Here is a 12,326-nt window from a genome sequence, read left to right as displayed (position 1 = left end):
TGGGGAGATAGCGCCCCCCAGAGCATTGCTGGAGCTGCGTCGCAAGCGCGACGCAGCTCCAGCAATGCGCTGCTTTTACGGCACAGATGCGTGATGCATCTGTGCCGTTTTTGCCACATGGTGCGCCGCATTGTAAATGCGGCGCACCATGGGTGGCGGAGCTGCGGCGCACAATAACTGGCGCATCCCTTGGAATGCGCCAGGTATTGTAAATCTGCCCCTATACATTTAGCCAACGAGGGAGCACTTACTGATTAGACAGTAGAAAGTACTCCAGTTGAGTAGAGGTATTGCACAAAAAGGTGGCATCTTCGTGGACAAACACGCAGGGCGGGATTCATTCTGCCCCCTGTTAGACTCGTTTTTTGTGCCCTTCTGCCCTCTGTTAGACTCGTTTTCCCCTTGTTTTTGTGCCCTTCTGCCCTCTGTTAGACTCGTTTTTCCCTTGTTTTTCTGCCCTTCTGCCCCTGTTAGACTCGTTTTTTGTGCCCTTCTGCCCCTGTTAGACTCGTTTTTTGTGCCCTTCTGCCCTCTGTTATTCCCTTGTTTTTGTGAACTTCTGCCCTCTGTTAGACTCGTTTTTGTGCCCTTCTGCCCTCTGTTAGACTGGTTTTCCCCTTGTTTTTCTGCCCTTCTGTCCTCTGTTAGACTGTTTTTTTGTGCCCTTCTGCCCTCTGTTACACTCATTTTCCCTTGTTTTTCTTCCCTTCTGCCCTTTGTTAGACTGCTTTATGTGCCTTTCTGCCCTCTGCATCACCACATCATCACTCAGCGCTACCCCAGCATCACTCAGCACCACCACATTATCACTCAGCACCACCACATTATCACTTAGCACCACCACAGCACTACTCAGCGCCACCACAGAATCACTCAGCGCCACCACAGCATCACTCAGCGCCACCACATTATCACTCAGCACCACCACATTATCACTTAGCACCACCACAGCACTACTCAGCGCCACCACAGAATCACTCAGCGCCACCACAGCATCACTCAGCGCCACCACATTATCACTCAGCACCACCACAGCACCACTCAGCACCACTACAGCATCACTCAGCACCACCACAGCATCACTCAGCACCACCACAGCACCAATCAGCACCACCACAGCACCACTCAGCGCCACCACAGCATCACTCAGCACCACCACAGCATCACTCAGCACCACCACATTATCACTCAGCACCACCACAGCACCACTCAGCACCACCACAGCACCAATCAGCACCACCACAGCACCACTCAGCACCACCACAGCATCACTCAGCACCACCACAGCATCACTCAGCACCACCACATTATCACTCAGCACCACCACAGCATCACTCAGCACCACCACAGCATCACTCAGCACCACCACAGCATCACTCAGCACCACCCCAGCATCACTCAGCACCATCCCAGTATCACTCAGCACCACCACAGCACCACTCAGCATCACCACAGCACCACTCAACACCACCACAGCACCACTCAGCGCCACCCCAGCATCAATATGCCCAACCATTCAACAACAACTGGTTCAAATATGTTCTCTCAATGTTTCAAACTTTATTACAAATGTCACAAAAAGATGTTAATATTTCACTTCTGTTCTTGGATTTTCGTCACAATAAAATACACTGAACATAATCTTCACAAAAGTTATTAACAAAAGTTTAAGCTATTGCCATTATAAATTAAAATCACTTTTATTTAAGTATTAATTATTTAAAAAAATTAAAAGCCATTGTAATTTGTAATATCAATACAGCTAAGTCACGTAAATACAAAACATGTTGCATTACAAATGCTATAGGTGTCACATTTGCGAAAGTTATAACTATTGGCATTGTAAATGACAAAGCTATTAATTTAGCTATTTTCAAAACCAACACATAAATAAAAAAAATTGTCATTTACAAAACCAATAGCTCAAACTTTCCTAATGCGAGACCTATTGCATTGCAAATGCTTGTTTTTATATCTATCAGTGCTTCCTGTTGAGGTTTAATTTTCGTGACAGGTGCCTCATTGCCTACTTGTAACTATTCTCTGACCCTGCTTCAAGGGTCAGAGCGGGGTCAGAGAATAGTTGCAAGTAGGCAACGAGGCGCCAGGAAGCACTTACAGGCTTTCAGCAGCAGGTGCCCAGGTTGAAGTTAATTTCTTTGTAACCCTTTTGTAAAAGGTTACAAAAAATTAGCTTCAACTTTTGCACCGGCTTCTGTAACCCTGTAAGTGCTTGTCTGAAAATTCGTCCCCGCTGATTCGCGGATTTTACCGCAATTTCGCGAGATTCGCGAAATCGTGGAAAATCCGCAAATTCCGCGAGCGGAATGAATTTTCAGCCCATGTGACTGCGATGACCCCCGCACACGCTTGCACACCAAGGGCATATCAAACGCCTTCTCACACAGGCTCGAGATACTGGCTGCCCGACCAGAAGTAATGCCCTGCCCGAACCACGCACTCATGGCATGCACTAACCTTCGCAAATTGCTGGTACCTGCCCACTATGTGGTTGGCCAGCTGCCGCACGCGGTTCAGGTGCTACTGCCGCATGGCTGCAGAGCAGCTAACAATCCCCTCAATAGCCTCCGAAATTCATAAAACAGCCCCACTGGTGCAAGGCAAGAGCGGGCGGCAGAAAGACATCCTGGGGTCTCCTAGGACAAGGGTGGGGCACGAGGAGGGCATTGAGTGGGTGGGGGCTAACCCCATGACAGTCTCACAAGTGTGCCAGATCCCTGTGCGCTTGTGATCAGAGTCTGGGCGCTAGGCAGGGGCAGACTCCCTCACGCTGTAATGACAGTAGTTTAGTCTGCAGGAGCGCCCGTGGATCCTTGGCCCATTCTGTCCTAAATAAAGCATCCAATCAGAAATGACAAATTACACTTCTAAACATACTTCAATGAAGAGCACTCAGTTCGCATCGCTGCCTCCTGGTCACTTCTCTATATCTTGATGCTCAGAAAAAGTCCACAAGCTGGTTATGGTGCTAATGGAGGGACAGAAAACTAGACAGAAGGCACTTGGTCCCGCAAACTCACTTCACATGCGCAAAGGGATATCTTTCTACACACTTTGTGCAAATAAATGCGACACGACAAATGCTATCAAGCATAGCAAAAAAGTCCACACTCGCAAACATACAGAGGGGCCGGGTACATTGGACAGTGAGTTTATTTGCCGTGGAAAACAGACTGCCTGGGGCACATGGCAGGGGCATAATGCACCCGGACCATGGAGCCCTACGCTCACGTCCTAGCACGCGATCCGTGGGCCTCTGCACCCCTGTTGCCCACCGCTTCACCCGGTGGCATGCAAGGATGCAAACCTTGGGGGGAAGAGAAGCGAAGCGCACGAGCGGAGCACGGCCCCCCAGCCCATCTCTGACGGCGGAGCGAGCACCCGGTCCCAGAGCAAAGTCCCGATCTTAGGATTACTCTGCTCCGCGGGTGGTTGTTAACCGCCACCCTCCCGATTCCTTATGTCCCGTGAAAAAGCTGGCGGGGAAAGGAGCAAGGTGTGGGCCGCTTGCTGCCCCTTTCACAATGACTAGTGCAAGTGCCGGAGTTGCGCCCTTGTGGAAGCTCTTCCCCCCAGCCCCCCACGCAGGGACACAGCATTGGTGCTCCCATCGGTGGATGGATAAACCAGGTGCTCGCTGCCCTCTCCCACAGCACCCCACGCCAGAACACAGCCTTGGTGGAATTAGCCACAAAGGGGGAGGGAGAGCAACTTGGCGCTCGCTGCCCTTCCCCCCCTACCAAACCACAAGTCACTGCGGATCGGGGCCCAGGAGCGTTCCGAAGGGGGGGGAGAGCAGCCTGGTGCGCGCCGCCCCCGCGAAATTAATTGCGGACTGCACTTCAAGGTCTGTCGGCCCGCAAAGCAGCAGAGGGCTGGCCTAGTGTGCGTGAGAAAGCAACCCACGCCACTCCTACCCACTCTAGGATGCAATATAGCCACGGATTGCTGCCCCCGCTACTCCTCCCCCCGGAGCCTTCGAACCGGCACTGCCGACGTTGGTCTGTTGAGGGAAGCCAAGCACCGCGTGCTTCCCCCCACACACACCACATCAGGTCCATGCCGCTGCCTCGAAGGAAAAGGCCGGGGAGGGGGCCCGCGGTGCTCCCTCCCCCCTTTACAGCTGGCTTGCAAGAGCCGGAGCCAGGGAAGCCGCATTAGACGGCATGGAGCCTCCGACTCACCCACACCCCTTTTCCCGTCTCCCCAAAGCTGAACAACCAGGAGAAGGGGCCGCTGCCCTAAGCACCCCAGGAGCTGTCCATCCCCCCCCCCAGAGCCGCCGCAGCCATGACAATGGCCGTGCTTAACAGCATTGCTCCCGAAGGTGGGGGGTAGAAATGCACTCACCGCCAAAACAGACAGCTCCAAGAGGACACACGTCCAAACGTCAGGGCAGCAGAGAAAGAGGATGCTCCGAGGGCGGGGGAGGTATAAGTACCCCTCCCCCGCCCTCCCCTGCCCGGAAGTGACGTCGGCCTAGGGAACCCTCGAGGATCCCGAACACTGGGAGGCTGACCCATCGTGTGCCATCCTGTGGCACTAAGTGGGGCCGCCCTCTTAGGAGGGCCCCCTGCGTTGGCCCGGGGCAGTATGAGAATAACAAGGATCCCCTGAACCATGAATAACACGATTCCTAGGACAGGGATTTAGCGTTTGTCAAATATCATTCCTAGGCAATCTAGAATTTGAACATTAATAACCAATATCAATATGTGGCACAATACATGAAATGTGAAGAAAATAACAAAAATAATTGAAAGGATTTAAAAAGAAGGTCACAAATTTTAATGATTTGTTAAAAAATCCTAAAAAAGGATTTACACATTACATAAAGTAATACACATTATTAAGAAGAAATAACCATCTCATACAATTTCATATGAAAATACTTTAAAAGTGTCAAAAAAAAATTCAATTCTGTCTCGACGCGCGTTTCGGCATTTTACACGCCTTCTTCAGGAATAGCCACAAGAATTTCTGTTGGTTAAAAATATACATAAAATTTGAATATTAACATCTCATACTAAAAGTACAATTACATAAATCATTTACATAATGAATTTTATGTACAATGGAACACGTCAGTTTTTCACAAACTGAACAATATCACAATAAAATACAGTAAAAAAACTATATGTACCTTCTTCACTTTAAACTGTTCTTCGTTTGTGCCAACTAATACATCATTGCTAGTCATGTACTCATATCTAGAGCTCAAAAATTATCCTATATTTACTAAAAAGACATTTACTAGAGTATCTATCATACTCCATTTTGGGGCATGTATCTACCTGATTTAGAAAACATAGGACACCCATATACCATGTTAGACATTTCTTGTTGTTCATCATATGCTTAATAGTATGATAGTTAATGTAGGTCTAATCGATATCAAGACATACTGTTCAATAGAAGAGGAGTCATCTCATAGGGGTGAATCCGATGTTATTTCATTACACAGAGTGTCATTAGTGGAATTATCAGCACGACCTCTTGGTGCACAAAAGATATATTCTTTTTATGTGTACCTGTAAAGTTTAACGTAATCCAAAATTCTTCAAACACGATATATATCACATGCTGCACGATAACCCGTTTTCATATGGAACTCTATAACAGGTTAGAGAGACATTGCTAATAGATAGTAGTCTCACCATCACTTCCTTTGTGACATTATCCTCCTGATTTGAGAAAGGGAGTTGATATTTACCTATTTATACTTGATAGGATCTTATATATTCTGGAACTTTAAAAATAGACAAGCGATTAAAAAGTTGATTTTCTTTACACAGGAAAGATGTCACTACAAATGTCAAAAAACAAAGTTTCTATAAATCTTTTGAGTTCTTATTTGTCCTACATGTGCAATCTAGAACTGTTTTAAATTGTAACTTCAGTTTTACCTTTTAGTCATTTAATGGGTAAATCGAGACGCAGGGCAGTGTCTCACGTGTTCAATGAAATAATTTCACGACTGTTCAATCGGGATCTTTTTGGTCACAATGATGACTGAGTGAAAAAGAACAAGAAAGAACCGTAGGATAACAGAAGGGACAGGTAAAGGTGATTAATTGAAACAGGGGCATGGGAAGAATTGTCACTGTGCTCCACTTGTTATTAAACAAAAAACTGTTCTGAGAGATGGTTTCATAATGCACTCTATCGCGTATAACAAAATTAATACGAGAATGGATTTAGTATCATTTTGCAGCGTAGTTACCTGATAATAATGCCGATTATTGAGGCTAACACCAATATAAGGTGGACGGCGGCGTTTTCAGATGTGAATCCACTCGTAAACCCAACTGTTGGACTTCAGTGTAATCTAAGGGTAAGGGTTCACACATTCAGTCTGGGATCTATAATAGCTAAGCTAGACTGAATTGAAACCTATTTCAAAATGGTACATAACTACAATTTTCTCGAGGATTATGTACCTGATATGATTCCTGAATGTCGACGATAATTCCGCGAAGAAAAGGTGGTCTGCGTATGCGGATAGGGAAACGGGCTTGTATGATCTACACCGAATTATATACTCTATGATACACGCATCTAATTAGTCACGTGACCATCCTACAAAAACGGCTAGAACGTAGCTTAGTTGGAAACATCGTCCTATCGCCACTATGAGTGACATAAACAAAATATTTAAAAAGTGAAGACAGACTACTTTATGGGCCGTCATTTCGAAAACTACACTCAATAGTACGATGCATTTGAAAATTGTCTATATCGAGAATCCGACATAACTAAATAATTTCTATGATGAACACGTTTATTTGCTCACATGGCCATACATTACCAATGACTCGAACGTGAACCAGCTGAGAATCGGTCTTGTTGTTTAGATAATAAATGGCGTAAACAGACTGTCAGAAATGAAGACAGACTATTTATCACCATTTTAACGAATTCTCCGCTCGATGGTATAATACATTTAAAATGATCAATATAAAAGACCACAGACTAACTAATTGGTTTCACTCCTCTATTTTATATCAGAAAACCAAATAGTTATATTTGTTACTGTATGATAGTTATCTATCAACCCTTTAGTCATAATGGTTAGCCAACCTCATAAGTCAAGGGGTTTATTGTGTCTATAGTAATCTACATTGTTTATTCTTCAACAATATTGAGAAAATGACAACTAGTGTCTTCTGGTTGTATTATGGGACAGGATAAATATCATATAGTTTGGAAGATCATTGCCATGGGAGACAAGGAAAAGATCACTCGTCCGGACAATATTACATTATAGCATTTTCCCATGGTATGTCGCAATTAAGGCCGTTTTTAATGGTATCGAGAGAAAATATCCCAAAAACTTCACGTTTTTTTCAGATTTTCTGACCGCCTTTATTTTCTGGAGTATTTATTTTTTCAAGCATTCTCCATCTGAGATCTTCAGGGGTGTGGTTTTGTTCAATAAAATGTTTAACTACGGGGGCCGTTAATTTAGCAGTTCGAATAGCGGAACGGTGTTCGGTTATTCTAGTTTGAATGGCCCTCGCCGTCTCTCCTACATACCCTAGTTGACAAGGGCAAAGAATCAGGTAGATGATATTCTGGGTTTTACAATTCCACATGTGGGATGCTTTGATATTAAAACCATTATGGACCCAAGTTTCACCTTCAATTATTGAGTCACAAGACTTACATGAAGAGCATTTCATTGTCCCCCTAATAGGTTTGTTACCGTCAAGGGATTTTTGAATACTGGTCAGCTCTTTTGTTCCTTTTCCAGATCGTGAGTGGACGATCCAATCTTTTATATTTTTATTTCGCCGATGGGCGAAAAAAGGTTTAACTAGTTTGGGTCCCTGACTACAATTACTGTTCAAAATATGCCAGTTTGCATTTATTATTTGTTTTACTTCTGAATCCACAGTGGAATGCCGTGTAACACACACCAATTGTTTATCACTATTCTTAGACCCTTTTTGGGTATTTGTGCGTAAAAGGTGATCTCTATCAAAAAAACGTGCACGTTTGTAGGAGTCCCGCACCAGCCGGTGTGGGTATCCTCTTTCCAGGAATTTTTTCCTCATGATAGACGCCTGTATATCAAAGTCTTTAATATTAGAGCAATTTCTACGAACCCTAAGGAATTGTGAAAATGGAATACTTTGTCTTTGATTCCGGGGGTGGAAACTGCTGAAATGCAACAATGTATTTCTGGCCGTGGGTTTCACGAATAGATCAACTTCCAATGCATTATCCTGATTTTTTATAATGATGTCTAAAAATTCTACACTGCTTGTACTTTTATGAGCTGTGAATTTCAAGTTCTCATCTGTGGCATTAAGCAATTCAAGAAATTCAGTCAGGGAGTCGTCCCCATTGGTCCAGATAAAGAAGATGTCATCTATGTATCTGGACCAATGGGAAACCGATTAAAAAAAAGGGGCAATTTCGTTATATATAAACTTTTTTTCAAAGGCAGCCATGTATATATTTGCCACAGATGGTGCCACTGAGGCACCCATGCTTACGCCTTTAACTTGACGATATAGGACCTCATTAAATTAAAAAATGTTCTCAGATAGAACTATCTTCAAGCATGCTAGAATAAAACTCTTTGGACATGGGATCTGAAATTCATTAATAAACCACTCAGTGGCTTCCATTGCTTCTGTCTGAGGAATATTACTATAAAGAGACTCGACGTCTAAAGTTACCATAATGTCTCTTTGTGGATTAAATACCAAATCTTCAATTTTGTTAATCATGTCTCTCGTGTCTTTTATGTAAGAGTTTATCTTAGGGATATATGGGCATAGATAGTGATCAACAAATTTTGACAGAGGTTCGGTCACGGTCCCTATAGCGGATACAAATGGTCTATAGGGAGGATCATTAACATTTTTATGTACTTTTGGTAGACCATAGATACAGGCCGTTTTACCTTTGTTAAAATTTAAAAAATCATAATCTTTCAGTGTAATGTCTCCTTCTATGTAAGCCTTATGAGATAACTTTTGGATTGTTTTTTAAATCCTTGCCAGGGGATTTTGTTTGATCTTTAAATAGAAGTCCTTATTGTTCAGCATGATGTTCATCTTATGCTCCTAGTCTACCGTATTAATAACAGCTATTCCACCTCCCTTATCACAACCTTTTATTGTCAAAGTGTTATCAGTAGATAGGGAGTTTAAAGCTCTAAATTCCTCTTTATTTAAATTATAAAGGGGCTTTGGAATTAAGGTTAGTGCCTTTTTCAAACGTTACAACACTACCAGTTCAAAGGCTGCTACTTCTGGACCTAATTGGTCTAATGAAGGGGTGAAAGTAGAGGGTAAGGTTATTTTCAGGTCAAGGGTAATTGGACTATTCTCTTCCTTATCATTCGCGAAAAACTTTTTTAATCTCACTTTTCTGAAGAATGAGATAATATCCTGGTATAACTCACATTTCTTCACGTAGGCATGTGGTACAAACGATAGTCCTTTTGAAAGAAGAGAAATGTTATTATGATCAAGGGTGTGGGACGATAAATTGAAGACAGGGATCACATTCCCTGTTTCCAATACTGTTTGTTGTGAGTCTCCAATAAGTATTGGGGATCTGGATTCAAATGTTGTTGTTGGTGGTGTTGTTGTGTGTGATGTTGAAGCTGATGTTGTTGCTGGTAATTCCCACGACCCTGTGATTGGAACCTCACTCTCTGCTGTCCCCTGCGGGATCCGCGCGTGGCCAAAAAAGAAGGATGCATATTTCATTTGGATTGGAATGCATTGTAATTACTTTCTGGTTCATAATAAGCTGAGCCTTCTCCTTCTGAACCAGATGTATCAGAGAAGGTATTGACTCTTTGTTTTTTATTTCTACTCTCATCTGTAAAGTGATTCTGTTTATAAAAGTGTTCTCCTAAGTAGGGATATGTATTCTCAAATTAATATAATCTAGTATCCTTTGCCAATTTATCACTTTTACGCTTATTCAGATAGTTAGCAAAAGATTCTAACTCTTTGTTTGATTCCTCCAGTTTCTTAATGGCTTCATCTACACTATTGGAATTTTTGATTTTTTCCTCTAGCTCATCTAGTTCTGTTTTAAGTTAGGCTGTAAGTTCCTTGGTGGTTTCCATTATTAAAATCATTAGGTCTCGGGAGCAACGACTGGCGATCATGCTCCATTTGTCTAAAAATGGTTTGTGCTGAACAAACAAACCTGGAACATTCCGTATGCGTAGACCATTAGGTATAATGCCTGCTCTTAAGTAGGCCAAAATAAATTCGCCGTGTGCCTCCATTCTTTTTAATTTCTTCTTTAGATCTATTAATTTATTAATGTCTTCATTGTTATGGATATTATTTTTGGAACTGTTCCCAAAAGTGTTACTGGTTCCTACTAATAAAGCGAATTCTTCATCTGAGAAACCAAAAATCTTCATCTGAGCCATATTTAAAATAGAATGGTCAGTAACTTAAGGTGAATACAATCACATACACTAGAGAGGGGCAGCCCTGCAGTTTCTGTATTTATGTGAAGCTAGAGCCCGTGTCTGTTTGAGTGCTGCTTGTGTGGACCCTATACCAACGGTGAGGAAATGCGAGGCATCTGCGGGGACTGTCAGTGTCACAGCGGGGGAGGGGCAGCAGGGGACGCGGAGATGCAGCTAACAGTAGCATCCTTGGGACAGGGTAGGCTGCCGCTGGGCAGCGGTGGCATGAACCGAGGCTGGCACACGCACCACACGGCTTCTTGAAGCACACTCACTCTCACCCCGCATGCTCGTTGGGCCAGGGCATGGCCAAGGCCGGCACCGCCACGGAGCCCTGCCCCTGGATAAGGCCACAATCAAGAGAGCAGCTATTGTGAGGTGAGTTCGTAAAACTCACGTGACATTACAGAACATTACAGTGTAAAGGGCGTCTAGCGTTCCCACGTTGTACTGGCGGAGCCACTCAGCCCGTCCACTCATGCACGCACGCACGCATACAACCTGAGGGCGGGGCAGCCCTCGGGTATAAATAAACGGGCGCGAGACCGCTCGTGGTCTTCGGCCCTTACGCAGTAGTCAGCCTCTGTGTCTCATTCAGTAGTAGTAGTAGTTAGGCCCCACTTTGCGGCCTAGGTCATCCTTGCCCCCCTGCTATAATACTACATTGGCGACGAGGCGGGTTACTTTGCCCACGCCTCGCCCCGCGGACATACCTGCTGTGTCCCGCGGTGCCGCCGGAGCCGCGCTCGCGCTGCCTGCGCTGGAGCCTGCGGCCGGCGCCGTCATCCCTCGCAGGTGCCACCCCGCTTTACTGCTTGTCCCGGCCCTGCCAGGATCGGCGGGGGTTTCGCGCCTGCCGCGGCGCGCAAGGTGAGCCCCCCCCTCAGGAGGGAGAGTCGCGTCTGCTGGAAGGCCCGTGCTGCGGCGTCCCCGTGGTTGAGCCCCAGCGCTGCCTTAATTTCCCTGCTGACATCAAGCCGGATAGCGCGTGGGAGGGGAGACGCGCGCAGCGCGGATCGGAGGGACTGGCTCGGCCCTCGCCGCACCCCTGCGAAAGCTCACGCATCTCGCGGAAGCGGGAAGGCTGCCTGCCAAAGCTCACGCATCTCGCAGAGCTCCGTTTCAGCCGTTTTGAGGGCAAAGCACGGATAGCAACACGTACGCTGGATACCAAGGGCCCAAAATCGTCAGCATTAAGTGGGGAGGTACCACTGAACAGCGGCTGCCCAGCAAGAAGGCACGAGACCTGCATCGCGCTCCCACAGCAAGTCCCCGAGGGTCACCGTCATCACCCCTCTGCCAGTAGACAGCCCACGCGCCAAAGATGAGCCTGCAAGCAACTGGAGGGGCAGCGGCCACAGGACCTGCCCTGCGGGTTCCCACCCCACCACCGTTGCCGCCACAGAATGCCGGACAGGCGCAAGGGGGTCCGCCACCTCAAGTCCCTGCTCAGCACATTGCACCTGCCGCGCTGGGTCATGCCATGGCGGCCCCGATCCCGCCATTTAGCAAGCTGGCCGAACTGGCCACCGCAGCTGCGCGATGGCGCCTATGGCTGGGACACCTAGAACATTACTTCGTGGGTGTCAGGGAAACCGATAGTAAAGTCAAACGCTCGCTCCTGATGTGTTATGGGGGCGACGAGCTATATGAACTGTTTGAACGCTACCGGACAGAGGAGACAACGACGACTACACGGCGGCAATCACGGCCCTCAGCCGCCATTTTGACCCCCGCGCAAACCCGGATTTTGAGTGGTTCAAACTGCGCCAGGCCCGCTAGGCGGAAGGGGAGTCGATCGACGTCTTCTACGCGAGGCTGCGCAAGCTCGCGACGTCTTGTGAGTTGCCGG

The sequence above is a fragment of the Lissotriton helveticus genome, chromosome 11, assembly GCF_964261635.1.
Source record: "Lissotriton helveticus chromosome 11, aLisHel1.1, whole genome shotgun sequence".
NCBI lineage: Eukaryota > Metazoa > Chordata > Amphibia > Caudata > Salamandridae > Lissotriton > Lissotriton helveticus.
Note: the sequence above shows the minus strand (reverse complement) of the source record.